At 40.2% G+C, this 15262-nt stretch overlaps 1 pseudogene; it reads right to left on the bottom strand.

Annotated features, from left to right (window-relative positions):
- Positions 1-11061: 11061 nt before the first annotated feature.
- On the bottom strand, positions 11062-14721 carry LOC113061313 (uncharacterized protein K02A2.6-like; annotated as a pseudogene).
- Positions 14722-15262: the final 541 nt, after the last annotated feature.

Raw genomic sequence — 15262 nt, forward strand, 5'->3', positions numbered from 1 at the left:
ACTGCATAGTTTTCCAGCAGACTTTAAAATTAGGCGCCAGTGGTTGCATGCACTTGGCCTGGAAGACCGTGAGTTCCTGCCTAGAGCTGGAGTGTGCAAACTGCATTTTGCACGGGATTGCTTCTCCAACGCAATGGAGGTGGAGATGGGCTTCTCCACACAGCTCGCGCTGAAAAGGGACGCGATGCGGGATTTAAGACCGCAGTTTGAGCCAGTTGCTCGAATTGATATGAACAGACACCTTGACATCCTCCACTTCAGGTGAAGGTAGGTGAGAAAAGTCCTCTACTTCAAATGATCGCTCTGTTGCAAAGCTACTTGCGTCATTACAGTCACTCTCCATTTTAGCGTCTCTGACAGCAGCTGTCAATCAATCCGTCATTGCGGGTCTCAGGTTCACGCCGCACTCGCTCAGCCCCGCCCTCGGTTCGTCCCCTCTATCTCCGCTGTGATCTGCCCACTTTTCAGCATTTTTCAAATATTGTCAGTGGGTGGAGTCAGGCTCTGATCAGGGGTTTAGTTACACTTTAATCTCGGAAACTCTTGATATAGCCTTTTCCACCACTGGATCTCTCGCTATCAGCATCCTCTCTATCAGCATCCTCTCTTTTCCACCACTGGATCTGTCGCATCAGCATCCTCCCATTCCGCAAAGTCTATTTTATTTTATTTTAGTCTATTATAAATAAAGGTTTATCAGTTTTAAGTAATTTTATTTTGCTAGATATTTCCACTTTGCGGGAGTCCCGCAAATAACTTTATTTACCTGCACACAATAATATCCCGTGTCCTCATTCACCAATCAAATATTGTCCCACGACAATATAGATCATTAATTATTACATCCCAGCAAACACAGAACGTTGTGAGGACGTCACCAGTTCGTCGTCATTTGGTCAGCGCGACATTAATTTATGGCGACATTGTGAGGATGTCGTGGTAAAGTTCCATTTTTTTTTTTTTTGTTTTGTTTAAGAACAAAAAGTAAAAAATAAACAATTTACTTAGCAAATGGTGATAATGTTTGTTAATGAAAGAGAGTACGGCACAAATAAACTAGCAGCTCACATCACTTTCTGAGTGAACTTTCAGCGGACGGACACGGAGGAGAATAAGCGCTATAAATCTACTTTTATTAATAGATTTTAACTGATATAACGTTAAATGCCATCAAAGTGGAGTAGTGTTTTTTATTTTTGTAGGTATTCTCATTCAATTTTATAAATAAATGCTCTGTTTGGTTAATTAGCTCAAAAGCAGTCTCAGAGGTGGTCTAGGGTAACGTTAACTGTTAAAATCTAATATAACCTTGCCTGTTTTAAATTATTAGAAATTTAACACGATAAACTATACAGTACTTACTTTCTAATTATTAAATTGTTAACCGTAGTAACGTTAATTAGTTTGTTTGAATGCCTGCCATTAGCTTGATGATCCTCATGCTAGCCATTTTGTGAACTTGAATATAAACCGCTGTATGAAGTTTAACGTTAATTATCGAGGCTGCCAAAATCATGTTCAGTTCATGTAGGATTAATAATTTCCCCTTTTCTCCCTCAAGTGGCAGGCTTGTAAATTCTGTCATCTGTTCATTATTGGTGTTGATGTTGTTTTTCACATGCATGCTTTTTTAATGCTATTTTGATTCTCAAATTGATCTGATACTTTCACAAAAAGTTAACAAATATATTTATCATCAGTGGAAGAGACTGTCTGGGCAGCAGCAACAAGACAACTATTACAAGTAGAGAAGGGTTTCAAGAACTGGTACTAATTTGGTTCCTGACTTGTTCAGTACTGAAAACATTTATATAAGCTACAGGATCAATATTTCTGATATCAGTGTTCCTGTAACATTGATTCATTACCCTTTAGACACAACCACATATCATCCAAATCATCTCCGAGTGGATGGCAGCAAGGATCCAGGATCAAGAGATACTTCATCATGAAGACTGTTCCATAGGAAGCAGTTTATCCTGGGTGAAAAACTAAACCTGGTTGTTTCAGCATCACTCAGGCAAGACTAAATACATTTAAATTGATGTCAGTTGGTTATGTGTTTCAGGTCATCCTGACCATTCTGCTGTCCCGGATGTAAGTCCGTGCTGGAACTACTTTTCTCGTGGTTGAAAGATTTGTGCAGCGATATCCAGACATATAACGCCCCATCAAATGGGGCATCAACGCCTCTTGTTTACTTTTAAATGGAGTGACGTCAAGCATGGTGAAATTAATTCTGGGTTACGTTGTTCGTGGCAGAAGTTGAAAACTTTTCAAGCGCCAATAGAGCATCACAGTCCCGCCCACAGCTGGTGCCGGAAGTAAAAATTCAATGCAATTTCTGAATTGACATTTGGGGTATAAGCCATAAAAACGTAACCATACATGGTAGACTTAAAACCAGCTACGGCTGTACTAAGCAATAGTATATGCTCATATAAACGCAAAAGGATCATGGGGCACTAACCTTGTTTTGATATAAATGCCTTTTAGTTGAGATGTCTTGGCTAAGTACTTCATTACCCACAATCCTACAATTGCACAGTGATGCATCTGATTGGTGGAGCTTGTGTAACCGTCTGGTTAAACCCCGCGAAGGTCCGTGAAGACTGAAGATCATTAATAAAAAATAGAAAATAAAATAAAAACCTGTGTTGCGTTTTTGCACGGTAGACTTATCAGTGCAATCTTGATCTCCTTGGCTGCCATGAGAGTTTTGCAGGGAGGTTGGTAACTTAGCTAGGCTACTGTAGCCTTCATATGGTATGAGTCATATCAAGCATTTTATAATGCCACTGTCAAAACAATATTTAGCCTAGGCATACATTTTTGTGCATTTACTGAACATTTGTGTAATGGCAACGACATGTGTTGACGACTGAGCGGTGATTGCAGTCAGGTACAAAGCACTGCACCATGTTGCTGACGTTGTTGTTAACAACTTTCACAAACGCATACAATATATAAAATACACGATGATAAATATAAAAATCAATACACAATATCTCTATGCTCTAAAACTCTTTAGATACGGATATTTCCGATAGTCAATGGGAGAAATGAATGGGAAATTTACTTCCGGCACCAGAGCTCTCTCGGGCTGTGGGCGGGACTGTGATGCTCTATGCAGCCGTCCTCCAGTCAGAACACCTTATGCAAATACCCTAGCGCAGACGCAAGCCAATCGAGTGCATGCAATAAAAGAAAACTAATGTGATTGGCTGTAACTATGAGAAGAGACAGTAATTCCGATCTGATATCAGAGTAGTTTTTTGCATTTTTTTTTAAATCAATGTAGAATTTCTATACTTCTGTGTAGGGATGTCAATTTTCAATCATTTCCATGATCGATCGTCGTTTATTATATATATATATATATATATATATATATATATATATATATATATATATATATATATATATATATATATATATATTATATATATTTGTGTGTGTGTAAAATAAATTTATTTTAAATGTATAGCACAGTAATGAAGGCAGCAACATGTGGTAGATGGGACAGAACAAGAAAGACTTAATAATCTTTCATTGTGCTAAAGTATTATAATATGAAAAGGTATGGCTCCTATACAGCGTGCAGCGCGTAAACACAAACAGTGCACAGATTGATGCGCTTGACGTCACAGCGTGTAGCATTACTCATGGAAATGTTCAAAACACCAAGGGAAGAGATATTGATGTTGTGTATTATATGTGTGCAATATTTTGAGCCTTTTCTTTTAACAGTTTTAAATCTCATTTATTGTGCGCTCTTGAAGAGAGATTTTTTGTTTTGACTATACACTGTCAGAAAAAAGGGTACGGTTGGGGTCCGTTTGTGAACACTTAGGGTACAAATGGTGAATTTGTACCCTCAGTGAGTCATAGTTACACCTTAGGGTACTCATATGTACCATTTAAGGATAATAAAGGTATAAATATGTTTCCAACTGTCAGAGGGCCCATGTTTGGACCATTTACTCCACAAACAAAGGTACAATCACTTGTGCCACAAAAGTAGTAATTCAAAGTGTATGAAACATCACCCAAAATCATTTCATGAGTTGTTGGTTATTTGGAAAAGATGCACAAAATAACCAAATATTTTTAAGAGCCCACACATCTTTTATGACTAGTTCTGAACAGTACACAAGCACATTATATTTTATTGATTGTGCAGAGCATCAAGATAATAACTTTTAAACATTAGTGTAAGCCTGTTTTTTTTTTTTTTTTACTTATATACTGTATATATATAAATTATAAATAAATTATAGAAATAAATTACAATATCACATTATGGTTTTATGTTTTAGGACAACCTTGTTTAAAGGATTTGATCTGCTTCAAATGTTGAATACTGTACACACACACACACACACACACACACACACAAAGAAAACAAGTAGTTAATATTAATATATATATAGAATATAGAAAGAAAGTGTGTTTTTATGAAAAAAAGTAACCTAGATAGAAAAAGAACCGAGCAAGTAGAGTGTCAAGTGTTTTCTTTATTTAAATGACTTCTGATATGAATCAGTCTTTAAAGGACCCATTATCATAGATAATTCAGTGACAAAATATTAAAGACAGACACTTGAATTTATTCCTGAATGAACCAGAATCTTGAACAATTAGATTGAACAAAAGGCTTCTTTATTAACACAGTTATATTGTTATGGGACAAAATCCAGGTGATCCCTAAAAAAAAATCATGTTCTTTAGCCCCGTAATGAATTCCCGGAAGTGAGCGCATATTGGATAGTCTACAGTATTCTAATGTTCCAGATATATGTTTGCGCTCTGCTTAAACACTGGTTTTTTTTGTTATAAACCATACATAGTTTACTGAAAGTCTATTAATATCAGTTTGCATGAACCTTAACTTTGAAATATTTTAACTGTTGCCCCGCCTGCTACTTCTTAAACCTTGTATTTTCTATGATATAGTGCTAAAACACGTTACATTATGCTTCGCAAGTCACCCATCGCTTGTTGGTAGAGGCGTGTACCACAGATTGTTTTGCCAATTGCGAAACGTGATTGGTAAACGGTTTGCCAGAATATACCCTGTTAGGGGTATATATACCCAGAATATACCCTTCCAACCCCCCCCCCCCCCCCGGTGGAACTGGTATGTCCAACTGCGAGCAAAACAGAGAAATGGAAAATCAGAGCAATGAATAATTTTTTATGTTTGTTCAAAAGTCAGACTCGGATTTAACAACACAAGATTGCAAAATTGAAAATTAAACTGAGAAACAATTATCCTTTTGTGAATTATTCCAAAGAAATGGAAAATGAAAGTTTGAAGCCAATTTTTAATTTTGTTAATTTTGATGGTGCAAATTCAACAAAGCACAGCAAAGCGTTACACGGACCTTTCAAGCTTCATAATATAGCGTACAACGGTAGCTATGTGAATTTTGTTCTACTATTACGACCAAAAACAACTATTTAATCAACTTTGGAGTTTAGGACACAGCCTGCTTATCTGAGGAGGGGGCGAATTTCTCAGCTTCTTTGAAAGACAGGGAAAGACTGTATAAGGCAAGTGAACTTTATAATTTCATGTTATAAATTTGTGGCAGTATGAAAAAACGAACAAGGAATTTTAATGTGTTCTGGCCGAGCGGAAGAGGGAAATCAATTATCTGGAATTAGGGAAATATGTATTTAAGTTGGAGCTGCAGGAGCGCGCAGCAGTAATTAGCAGAGAGATGCAAGTCACTTGAATCGAGTCCGAGGCTGTTGCTGCATTGTGGAGACCTCACTGTGTTTGGGCAGGGTGGATCATTGCGGGTTGCCGGGCGATCGTTTGAGTGTGCGTGCTGCACCTCATAACACCAGCTGCAGAGCGAATCAAGTCTCTTATATTGACAAGTGCGAGCAGGATCTTAAAGGGATAGTTCACCCAAAAATTTAAATTATGTCATTAATAACTCACCGTCATGTCATTCCAAACCAGTAAGACCTCCATTTATCTTCGGAACACAGTTTAAGATATTTTAGATTTAGTCCGAGAGCTCTCAGTACCTCCATTGAAACTGTGTGTACGGTATACTGTCCCTGTCCATAAAGGTAAGAAAAACATCATCAAAGTAGTCCATGTGACATCAGAGGGTCAGTTAGAATATTTTGAAACATTGAAAATACATTTTGGTCCAAAAATAACAAAAACTACGACTTTATTGAGCATTGTCTTCTTTTCCATGTCTGTTGTGAGAGAGATCAAAACAAAGCAGTTTGTCATATCCGGTTCGCGAACGAATCATTCGAGGTATCCGGATCTTTTTGTACCAGTTCACCAAATTGAACTAAATCATTTTAAACCGTTTCTAAATGTATCTCCAATACGCATTAATCCACTAATGACTTAAGCTGTTAACTTTTTTAGTGTGACTGAAACTCCTTCTGAGTTAAAACAAACCAATATCCCGAAGTAATTAATGTACTAAAACAGTACACTGACTGAACTGCTGTGAAGAGAGAACTGAAGATGAACACTGAGCCGAGCCAGATAATGACTCGTTCACGGGTGGATTGTTAAAATATGAATATTATCCAAAGTACTAAGTTTTTTTTTTTTTCATATTGATTGTTGAAAGTATCTCTGTGAAACTGAAGTTACATTTGAACTGTAAAGTTTTTCTGTTTCATTGTGTATTTTTCCTTCAATACAACTTTGACACTATGGATCTGAATTTGTTTTGTGTGGACATTTCATTCCAATTAAATTTGTAACCAGTGGCTTAAAGAGCTATTCTGGGTAAAAGTGTTATATTTGACAAGACAGATCTTGTCTGGTGCCCGAACTAATCAAATCAGATTTTTCATTTAAGTTTTCTTATTCATTTATCTCCTTAATCTGATACAAAAATTTCTTAGTGCCGCCACCGCTACATAAGTGGCGCCCGAACAGGGACCCGAACCCTAATAAATGTATATATTTAGTTATTTCCTTCTCGATGGGTAAATTTGAATGTTTTGTGTGGTTGAAATTGTTAACTGATGAACTTTGAAGCATGTAAAAAAAAAAGGATTGTGATCTAACTGTAAATTATTTTTGGGGGGATGTTGAAGTGTATATGGTAATCTGTCATTTGTACTATTTGTACTGTCTGGGGGAAACTACAAGGTAAAAGTTAAGAAAATTTGTGGTATGCCTTGTGGGGAACAGAAATTGGTGAAAGTGAACACTTGTACAAATTGTATTTTGTTTGTTGAAGTTTTTATTTGATTTCCCATAGCTATTGTTATACACTATATTTACTTAATTCAAACCTTATGTAGTATCTTGGGGTCCGAGTAAAACACTGAAGACGGTGGTTGTAATCAATCAATCAATCAATCACCTTTATTTATATAGTGCTTTAAACAAAATACATTGCGCCAAAGCACTGAACAACATTCATTTGGAAAACAGTGTCTCAATAATGCAAAATGATAGTTAAAGGCAGTTCATCATTGAATTCAGTTATGTCATCTCTGTTCAGTTGAAATAGTGTCTGTTTTAATTTGCAATCAAGTCAATGATATCGCTGTAGATGAAGTGCCCCCCACTAAGCAAGCCAGAGGCGACAGCGGCAAGGAACCGAAACTCCATCGGTAACAGAATGGAGAAAAAAACCTTGGGAGAAACCAGGCTCAGTTGGGGGGCCAGTTCTCCTCTGACCCGACGAAACCAGTAGTTCAATTCCAGGCTGCAGCAAAGTCAGATTGTGCAGAAGAATCATCTGTTTCCTGTGGTCTTGTCCTGGTGCTCCTCTGAGACAAGGTCTTTACAGGGGATCTGTATCTGGGGCTCTAGTTGTCCTGGTCTCCGCTGTCTTTCAGGGCAGTAGAGGTCCTTACTTGGTGCTGATCCACCTTCTGGTCTGGATACGTACTGGATCCGGGTGACTGCAGTGACCCTCTGATCTGGACACAGACTGGATCTGGTGGCCACGGTGACCTCGGAACAAGAGAGAAACAGACAAATATTAGCGTAGATGCCATTCTTCTAATGATGTAGAAAGTACGGTGTTATGTGATGTGTTCCGGTTCCAGTTTACCTAATTAATGCAGCCTAAAAATCCTTTAACGGATTTGGATATTAAAAGCATATTAGTATGTTATGTGTATGCCAGGTTAAAGAGATGGGTCTTTAATCTAGATTTAAACTGCAAGAGTGTGTCTGCCTCCCGAACAATGTTAGGTAGGTTATTCCAGAGTTTAGGAAATAGGAAAAGGATCTGCCGCCCGCAGTTGATTTTGATATTCTAGGTATTATCAAATTGCCTGAGTTTTGAGAATGTAGCGGACGTAGAGGAGTATAATGTAAAAGGAGCTCATTCAAATACTGAGGTGCTAAACCATTCAGGGCTTTATAAGTAATAAGCAATATTTTAAAATCTATACGATGTTTGATAGGGAGCCAGTGCAGTGTGGACAGGACCGGGCTAATATGGTCATACTTCCTGGTTCTAGTAAGAACTCTTGCTGCTGCATTTTGGACTAGCTGTAGTTTGTTTACTAAGCGTGCAGAACAACCACCCAATAAAGCATTACAATAATCTAACCTTGAAGTCATAAATGCATGGATTAACATTTCTGCATTTGACATTGAGAGCATAGGCCGTAATTTAGATATATTTTTGAGATGGAAAAATGCAGTTTTACAAATGCTAGAAACGTGGCTTTCTAAGGAAAGATTGCGATCAAGTAGCACACCTAGGTTCCTAACTGATGACGAAGAATTGACAGAGCAACCATCAAGTCTTAGACAGTGTTCTAGGTTATTGCAAGTAGAGTTTTTAGGCCCTATGATTAACACCTCTGTTTTTTTTCTGAATTTAGCAGTAAGAAATTACTCGTCATCCAATTTTTTATATTGACTATGCATTCCATTCATTTGTAACTCTAAGGAGAGCAGTTTCAGTACTATGATACGGTCTAAATCCTGACTGGAAATCCTCACATATACCATTTTTCTCTAAGAAGGAATATAATTGTGAGGATACCACCTTTTCTAGTATCTTGGACAGAAAAGGGAGATTCGAGATTGGTCTATAATTAACTAGTTCTCTGGGGTCAAGTTGTGGCTTTTTTATGAGAGGCTTAATAACAGCCAGTTTGAAGGTTTTGGGGACATATCCTAATGACAATGAGGAATTAATAATAGTCAGAAGAGGACCTATGACTTCTGGAAGCACCTCTTTTAAGAGCTTAGATGGTATAGGGTCTAACATACATGTTGTAAGTTTAGATGATTTAACAAGTTTATACAATTCTTCCTCTCCTATAGTAGAGAATGAGTGGAACTGTTCCTCAGGGGGTCTATAGTGCACTGTCTGATGCGAAACTGTAGCTGACGGCTGAATGGTTGCAATTTTATCTCTAATAGTATCGATTTTAGAAGTAAAGTGGTTCATAAAGTCATTACTGCTGTGGTGTTGGGAAATGTCAACACTTGTTGAGGCTTTATTTTTCGTTAATTTAGCCACTGTATTGAATAAATACCTGGGGTTATGTTTGTTTTCTTCTAAAAGAGAAGAAAAGTAATCAGATCTAGCAGTTTTTAATGCTTTTCTGTAGGATATGCTACTTTCCCGCCAAGCAATACGAAATACCTCTAGTTTTGTTTTCCTCCAGCTGCGCTCCATTTTTCGGGCTGCTCTCTTTAGGGTGCGAGTATGCTCATTATACCATGGTGTCAAACTGTTTTCCTTAACCTTTCTTAAGCGTAAAGGAGCAACTGTATTTAAAGTGCTAGAAAAGAGAGAGTCCATAGTTTATGTTACATCATCAAGTTGTTCTGAGGTTTTGGATATGCTAAGGAATTCGGATACATCAGGAAGATAACTTAAAAAGCAGTCTTTTGTGGTAGAAGTGATGGTTCTTCCATACTTGTAACAAGAAGTAGAATTTACAATTTTGGCTATATGAAGTTTACACAGAACTAAATAATGATCTGAGATATCATCACTTGGCTGAATAATTTCAACACTATCAACATCAATTCCATGTGACAGTATTAAATCTAGAGTATGATTTTGACAATGAGTAGGTCCTGAAACGTGTTGTCTAACACCAATAGAGTTCAGAATGTCTATAAATGCTGTTCCCAATACATCTTTTTCATTATCGACATGGATATTAAAATCACCAACTATTAAGACTTTATCTGCAGCCAAAACTAACTCGGATGTAAAATCACCAAACTCTTTATAATAATAACTCAATAATAATATAATATAGTAATAACTCAGTACTTTACTGAATAAAACTGCCAGAGAACAGCCGCATCAGAACACATACAGCTCAGCAGCTCACTTCCGAGCTTCCCGTTTTCACTGAGTCACGTGACCTTAAGAACCAATCACATCACAGCATTTAACAACATGAGAATCCCAACCATGAGAAACCCAGTCTACTACATTCCTCCCCCTTAATATTAAACCCAGTTACCAAAATATAAACAACCTTAACTCACTAGATCTTCTTGAACCAGGAACAGTACTACAAATGTTTTTTTTTTTTTTTTTTTTTTTTTTTTTTTTTTTTTTTTACATCTTACAAGTCCAGTCTCTTGGGAGCATTCCTGAGTCTCTCTGGATTTCTCCTTGGCTCCACTCCGGAAGATACAGCAGCGGTACTGCTATGGCTGCCCGGAGTAGATGTCACATTGCCTGACAATGCTGGACCCAGGCAGACACCCTTCTCTGAGGAGTCGGAGTCAGGCAGTTTCACTCCACAGGCCGATACTGGGTCAGGCTCTGGTGAAGCCTCTGAAGTAAAGTCTCGGCCCTCAACAAGTGCACATGACTCCCATTCCTTGAGGTCTCCTTTTCTTCCCAACATGTGGTCCACATGAACTGACCGCTGTCTGTTTCCTTCCCAGACACGGTATGTCACAGGACCTAAGCGCTTTATGACAGTCGTGGCAGTCCATTTCTCTTCTCCTCCCCTGAAATTTTTCACTCGAACTTGGTCGTTTTCCTGAAACTCTCTCAATTTCAGTCTCTCTTTGTCATGATACAGCTTTTGTTTTGCCTGCTGATGCTCCATAGTGCTCTACAGATCTGGTCTCAAAAGACTGAACCGGGTGCGAATCTCTCTCTTTAAAAACAGCTCAGCTGGAGAGCGACCTGTGACTGAGTGCGGTGTAGCCCTATACATGAGCAGAAAGTTTGACAGCCTGTGCTGCAGCGAGATGCTGGGCTGTCCACTGGCGTCTAGAACCTGCTTCACAAGAGCCCGCTTCAATATTTGCACCGATCTCTCAGCTGCTCCATTCGATGATGGGTGGTATGGTGGTACCAAAGTTTGTTTTACCCCATTTTTGTCAAGGAACTGTTTGAATTCTGCGGAGGCAAACTGGGGTCCATTATCCGACACGACCTCTTCCGGAAGACCATATGCAGCAAATAGGTTGCGCAACACCTCTATGGTTCGGCTTGACGTTGTGGAGGTCATGTGGAAAACCTCCAACCATTTAGAATGACTGTCCACTATCACCAGGTAGTACTGTCTATCCTTCTCCGCGAAGTCCAGATGGATTCTCTGCCACACTCTGGCAGGCCACCGCCAGGGATGGAGCGGTGCCACTGCAGGTACATTCTGCACGGCCTGACACACAGCACAGTTTTGGACCAAGTTCTCAATCTCGCCATCCAACCCTGGCCACCATACATAGCTGCGAGCTAGGGCCTTCATCTTACAGATGCCGGGGTGTTAATGGTGCAGATCTTTGAGAATCTGCAGCCGGTGCCTTTGAGGAACAATGACTCTGAGACCCCACAAAACACAACCTTGATCGGCTGACAGCTCATGCCTCCTGATAAAGTACGGTTTCAGGCTTTCATCATTCAGGTAGTTAGGCCATCCATTCATGGTGAAGCTCCAAACCTTGCTCAGCAACGGATCTCTACTGGTGCCTACTTTTATGTCCTGAGCTGTTACTGGCAACTCTTCCACGTGTGAGAAGTAGAAAATGTTGGATTCTTGTGCTGTGTTGTCCAACCCGGTCATGGGAAGTCTGGACATCGCATCAGCATTAAGGTGGTCCGATGACTTTTTGTATTCTAGCTCATAACTCTAAGCCATGAGAATCAACGCCCAGCGCTGCATGCGCAAAGCTGCCAATGTAGGCACAGCTGATTTTGGCCCCAAAATAGCCAGCAACGGTTTGTGATCAGTGATGAGAGTAAATTTGCGCCCATATAGATACTTGTGAAATTTCTTCACTCCATAAATGATTGCCAGCGCCTCTTTTTCTATTTGCGCATACTTTTGCTCAGCCTCCGTAAGAGTACGCGAGGCGAACGCAACTGGTCTCTCATCCGCATTGTCCATCACATGAGAAATGACTGCCCCCACCCCGTACGGGGATGCGTCACATGCCAATCTCAATGGCTTCTCTGTGTCATAATGTACCAGAACCGTGCTGCTCAGCAACATCTCTTTACCTTTCTTGAAGGCTTCCTCACATGCAGGTGTCCAGCTCCATTTTTCCTCTTTTTTTAGCAGAGTGTGCAATGGCTGTAGCACACTAGACAAGTTTCTCAGAAAACGGCCATAATAGTTCAACAGCCCCAAATAAGCACGCAACTCAGACACATTTGTGGGCTTTGGGGCATTTACAATAGCCTCCACTTTGTGCTGCGTGGGGTGCAGGCCTTCCTGATCTATCCGATGCCCCAAATACTCTACACTTGACTGTAGAAATCTGCACTTGGCCAACTTTGCTCTCAAACCATAGCGTGCAAGAGCGCTCAGCACTGCATCCAGCCTTTTTAAGTGCAAGGCTTTTGTGTCGGCTGTGATCAAGATGTCATCTAGAAAACAAGTCACACCTTCTTGTCCTTGTAGAATCTGGTCCATCACTGATTGAAAAATTGACGGTGCGCTGTCAACCCCATAGCTGAGACGATGGTAGCGGTACAGTCCTCTGTGAGTATTAATGGTTAAATACTCTTCAGAGTCTTTGTCCAATCTCAACTGCTGGTAAGCATGAGAAAGATCTAACTTTGAGAAACACTTTCCTCCTGCTAGAGTCGCAAATAAATCCTCAGTATTGGGCAGGGGATAAGTCTCTACTTCCAGCTGGTTATTTATCGTGACCTTGTAATCCCCACAGATGCGGATGGATTTATCGGCCTTCGGTACCACTACGATCGGGGCCCCCCATTTGCTACGATCCACTTTGGAAACTATTCCCTCTTTTTCTAACCTATCCAGCTCTTTTTCCACCGCCTCTTTCAATGAATACGGCACCGGCCGGGCTTTGCAAAAGACTGGCTGCGCATCCGGCTGCATTCTTATTGTTGCTCTGAACTCCTCTATGGCACTGACCTTCTCCGAAAACACCACAGAGTGGCGCTGCAGTACTGCTTGTAAGTCCGGGTCAGCGTGTTTCATTTCTTTTTCGACTGTAAAAATATTCCTCCAGTCCAGCTTCAGCTTCTCCAACCAATTTCGGCCAAACAGAGCCGGCCTATTTCCTTTCACTATGATGAGAGGCAATGTAGCTTTCTGGTCCCCGTACTGTACTGGTGCCTGAACACAGCCAAGAAGGGGAATTATTTCTCCTGAGTACGCTTTTAATCTGATGTTGGACTTTTCAATGGGTAAATGTGGAAACTTATTTTGGTGCAACACTTCAGATGCAAGAGACACTGCCGCACCAGTATCCAACTGCATACTAATGTCCTGTTCACACACTTTCACATTAACTTTAATGCCTCCATCCCCACTGGATGCCATGTAAACTGTAAAAACCCCTAACGAGTCATCTTCACTGTCTACATTGTGATCCTCCCTTTCCACGTACTGGGCCTTGGCAGTCTGTCGTCTATTCCGACATGCTCTGGAAATATGCCCTGTCTTGGAGCACGCATGACATTTCTCATTTTTAAACCGGCATTCCTGAGGTGAGTGTCCCCCTCCCCCACAACGGTAACATCTCTGTTCGCTGTCCCCTTCCTGATAATTTTTCAGTTTTGGATTCTCATTTCCATGTCTAAACTGGCGTTGTCCTTTGCTTCCAGGATATGATTTAAAAACTTGATTTACAGCTGCAGCCTGTACTTTTCCCAAGATTTCAAGAGAATTCTTCGACGCCATCTCCATTGTCAACGCTATCTCACATGCACGGGCAAACGTCAGCTCTCTTTCCGCCAGTAATTTTCTCTGAATCGATTCAGCAGACAGTCCACTCACAAGGCGATCTCTCAATGCGTCATCTAAGTGAGTCCCATATTCACAATCCTTCGACAATTGTCTTATTGCCACTATGTACTCCGTCACTGACTCTCCTTCTTTTTGATCACGTTTTTGAAAACGGAATCTCTCCGCTATGACCAAAGGCTTCGGCTGATAATGTGATTTCAATGTGTCCGTTAACTCTTTATAAGTCATTTCGGCGGGCTTCTGCGGTATTACCAAGTTCTTCAGCAGTCCATAAGTTTCTGGTCCAATGCACGCTAAGAATACACTGACCTGTTTTTCTGTTTTTATTTTGTTTGCCAGTAGCCATAGTTCAAATCTCTCCAGGTAGGAAGCGAAATCCTCCCGCGACTCCTTGAACTCTTCCACTCGTCCTATTAGCGCCATCCTCGTTGCCAATGTAGTATCTTGGGGTCCGAGTAAAACACTGAAGACGGTGGTTGTAATAACTCAGTACTTTACTGAATAAAACTGCCAGAGAACAGCCGCATCAGAACACACACAGCTCAGCAGCTCACTTCACGAGTCACGTGACCTTAAGAACCAATCACATCACAGCATTTAACAACATGAGAATCCCAACCATGAGAAACCCAGTCTACTACACCTTACACATTGAACTTGCAACACACAAGCATACAAAAATGGCCACTACCCTTACTTCACTTTCGACATCTGTGGCAACTTTGATGGATTTCATTAAAAAACAAGAGAACGCAATTTATGAACTTACCCAGGAGGTGAAAGCGACTTCTTCCAAGCACTGTCACCAAGTTTCCCACCTTGCTACCAACCTAAAGGCCAACCAGCAGCATGTTCTCACACTTTTGGCAACAAACAAAAAGCAACATGAGGCTGAAACGGATCAACTCACCAAAGCCATCAAACTCATGATTTCAAGTGAACTTCAAAGAGTGGAATCCACCTTTGTTGCTGAGGTGCGTTTCATGGTGGATCAGCTACAGCCAGAGTTGGGTATAACGCGTTACAAAGTACTTACTTTTCGTGATAACGCAGTAATGTAACTCATTTAAAATAAATGTAATTT

The sequence above is a fragment of the Carassius auratus genome, chromosome 43 (assembly GCF_003368295.1).
Source record: "Carassius auratus strain Wakin chromosome 43, ASM336829v1, whole genome shotgun sequence".
Taxonomy (NCBI): domain Eukaryota; kingdom Metazoa; phylum Chordata; class Actinopteri; order Cypriniformes; family Cyprinidae; genus Carassius; species Carassius auratus.